This window comes from Lonchura striata, chromosome 2, assembly GCF_046129695.1.
Source record: "Lonchura striata isolate bLonStr1 chromosome 2, bLonStr1.mat, whole genome shotgun sequence".
Lineage (NCBI taxonomy): Eukaryota > Metazoa > Chordata > Aves > Passeriformes > Estrildidae > Lonchura > Lonchura striata.
In genome coordinates, this window is record NC_134604.1 from 44,812,111 (window position 1) to 44,815,868 (window position 3,758).

General features: G+C 42.7%; 1 long non-coding RNA gene across 1 annotated transcript; it reads right to left on the minus strand.

Annotated features, from left to right (window-relative positions):
• Window positions 1-2,327: 2,327 nt before the first annotated feature.
• LOC144245903 (uncharacterized) lies at window positions 2,328-3,511 on the minus strand. Its single transcript, XR_013339471.1, has 2 exons — window positions 2,887-3,511; window positions 2,328-2,731 (listed from the first exon to the last, which is right to left on the minus strand). It is a non-coding gene; the product is annotated as an uncharacterized LOC144245903 (long non-coding RNA).
• Window positions 3,512-3,758: the final 247 nt, after the last annotated feature.

Here is a 3,758-nt window from a genome sequence, read left to right on the forward strand (position 1 = left end):
TTGCCTGTCACTGTCACACTGGTGGCACCAGAGTTACAACTTCTTTTACTCTCTCATATATCCTCCTTCAAGAACCTTGATTATAGGTACTTAAACTTAATTACTGTGGATTTTATAGCACTCTAGGACAAGATAAAGGAGAATTAAAGCTAGTGAGGCAAGTGGCCCTTCCTCTGCTGTTCAGGGAAGACTTAAAGGTATTTTTTTAACTGATAATTTATGAAAACTCTGATCAGATTATGTAGCTGTTTCTTGCTATCTCAACATCATCCTCATGAGAGCACTACCAATAGGGCTTGGCAGTAAATTTCTGGAGATCTCTTAATGGTATTAGTCTTTCTGCATCCAAGAAAAAGTTTTCTGATGTGAATAAATTTATATTTGTCCTGGTGAACATTATTTATTTCAGACTGTTTCTTCAGTTTATCAAAATTATAATATACTGTCACACTGTTCTGCTAAACATCTCTGGTTACTTGCTGCTTTTTTATTACCACTTCTTTGTCATTTTCAGCTGGAAGTCACCTGATTTAACTGATTTGCTTGCTGTTTTGAGAATTTTATCTTTCATGAAAAAATTTATATTATTAAGAAAAGACAAAAAGCAGAAAAAAGAAATCACATGTCCAAACAGCAAATTCCTGGCAGTTTGCCTGGAGGAAGAGGGAAGGCACAGAGGTGTCCAGCTGCAGCTGCTGTGGCCTGAATGAGGACTCTGCATCTCATTCAACACTGGCTGAGACGAAATAGAAACTTCCACTCAACTTATCATGGAATTAATCTGGATCCTTTGGTAAGTAACCTTTTTCAATATGGGAAATGTCAGAGAGAAGGAAAAGAAACCTCTGCTGTACTGTGATCTTAAAGCTCTTATTTAAGATATTTCTGGTGTGTTTGCTAGAAAATGTTTATAATTTATAAGAAGAAAATTTGATTAATTTATTTGTGATTACCAGCCTTATCAACTTGCTCTGCTCTTGTCTCTGAATAACACTAGGTAATTTAGAAATTTCAACTTACTGTTTTATTTATTTTAATGAGAAGAACCACTAATAATTAAAAAAAAATATGTTCCATCTCTGACAGAAGTCTTTTAGTGGGAGTTCAAGTAAATTATTCACAAATCAAATGATGATTTTATTCCAGTGGGAAGGTGAGAGATTGCATTATTCATTATTAATTCCATAATGCCAAAATACTGCACAGCACTTTATGCAAAAAAATGAAACCATCAGTTGCAAAGAACAAATGCCTCTGGAAGCAACATGCACATGGAGATGAGCAAGAGGGGCTGTGGTGGGCCTCAGGTCTTGTGCATATCATCCCTTTCTTTCTTTTCTTTTTCTTTCTCCCACTTTCTTTCTCTGTCCCTCCCTGATTTCAAGTCCCCCATTTTGGAATGGACAATTTAGATTAATAACTTAGAAGAAAAGGCTAATGGAGAATTGAATTGAAGACAATGGAGAGATGCAGATATAAAAGTGAAGGTGAGCCTCAGGACATGTAGGTAGCAGTAGAGAACAAGATTAGAGGAACCTGCTCAGGAGGGAAGGAATCACGAACTGAACAGGAAGAAAAAGCAAGAGGACTGGAGATGTCGGTCACGACCACTGTTTTGCTGTCTTTTGATGCATGAGTAGGATCTGTGTGGGACACAGAAAAAAGTATGAGAGGGGAGTCAGAGGTCTAACAACCTCTAACAAGCAAGGTGCACGTTACCACCTCACAGATAAGAATAATCCCAGATCCTTTTCCAAATTTATGCCCTTATTCATGGACCCATACTCTGTATCAGTCAAGTAGCATGTTCCTGTGAAGGGAATGCTGGCAGATCCCCACTGGGATATCTACAACTTGCTTCTTAAAGACCAGAGTGGAATAATGGTCCCCACTCTTCTTCATCCAGGGGTGCTCTGGAAGCAGGAAGGAGAAGGGTGGTATTAACCAGACTGTAACAGAAATATTATTTCAACATAAAAGTAACATGATTTTCCTGTTTCTACTCTGGTTCCAAATAGGATAACTTAACAGTCTTTCTGTTTCAACCCATCTTCCTGGATTTATTTGTTTTGTGACCTTCTGGATAAATACAACTCAGTATTGCAAATCAATTTTATAGCATTTGCTCTCTAAAGGAGAATACTGAGTTTATGGTGAAGTGGTACTAATTGATGCAAACCAAGGTCATGGTGCCTTTTGTATTCTGTTCTCTGTTAGTTCTGTGTCATGGTTTGACACTGGCACAATGCCAGTGCCCCCATGAAAATGTGATCCCTACCTTGAATGCTGTGAAGTGGAATCTAGAATAGAGCAAAGCAGGCCCAAGCTTGATAACAGGAAAAAAACTTTATTAAACTACCACTACAAAAGAAAAGAGAAAACTAAAGAAGGGGAAAAAAAACCCACACAAAGATCCAAATGAAAACCTTGCAAAACATTCCTCCCCCCCACCACCTAACTCCAACAAACCACAGTGAGACACAATCTGGACCCCAATCAGGTTTCCACCCTCCAAACAATCGACACTCAGTCCATCGAGGGAGCAGAGTCTCTCCTGTGCCACAGACCCCCCAAGAAACACAGCTTCACATCCTGTGTTTCCATGTCACACATGGCACTGCCCAGAGAAAAAGTTTGCCATGGTGACCCTTCTCCTTTCCATGCACAGTGCTCTCACCACCAATGCATGGATGGTCAGACTGCCTTTAGGATTTTTCCTTTCAAGGATGCCCTGCCAAGAGGGGAGAAAACAACAGTTCAGTTTTTCATTGTTTGGGACCACAGTCCCCCCCCATTTTCCCCTGGGGCCGAGGGCTCAAGAACAGAGATCTTCTTCTCTTCTCTTTCCTTTCCAGGGCAAGGGGGCGCCACCACAAACCCCCTAACCTTTTCTCTGTTCACTCCACTTTTGTCTTTTTCCCAGCTGAAGCAGGTCTCTTGACTCACTGGCATCCTCCCAAAACACAGTCCCTCTTGAAGGAGAAGATTGGTTCAGGTTGTGGCTAACATGGAAAAGTCCAGCCAAAAGCCACTCCTTGTCCCCCTCCCATCCAGATTTCCTCCTTCCAACATCCCATCCCAGGGTCCAAGGTGTCCCTCTTCCTCTCTTTCAAACCGAGGAGGGGAAAGGAAAATTCACAAAGCTTTCATTTCTCAAGGAAGGGTTAAAAGTCCGAACTCCCAGGATGGCTCGATGCCCGGACATCCAGCAACTCCCACACAACTGGGCACCTTGCAGCTTCCCCTCGCTCCTCCTTCCTCGCGGTGGAATTGCTGACAGAACTGCTGATGTCTCTTTCTCTCTCCCTCTCGGGAGAGACACTCTGGGGGGGGGAAATGGAGACATCCCAGATTTCTTCCACCCTTCCATCTGCAGGGGCCAGCCCGGTTCCAGTCCCTCCACCACCCTTGGGGCTTTCGGCCTACCTTTCTCAGGCCATGGGGCTTTCCCTCCCCCACCCAGCTCGTGGCTGGGCAGGGGAGGTTTGCACTGCACGCTGACCGGAACCAAAGAGAGCGAGTTCCCCTGGGAATTCTGCTTTCAACCTCTCTGTGTTCTCAGAGGTTTGTCTACTTTCAATTGGTCAATATCTAAATTGACCTCTTCCTTCTGGAAAAAATTATCTTTCCGTGTCAAACCACGACATTCTGGTACCCCACTGGCCTCCTAGAAATATGGCACCTGGAAATATGGCAGCAACACATGATGAGGCCTCATTAATATTTAGTGGATGAAACTTGCTCAGTCTCTCAATCAG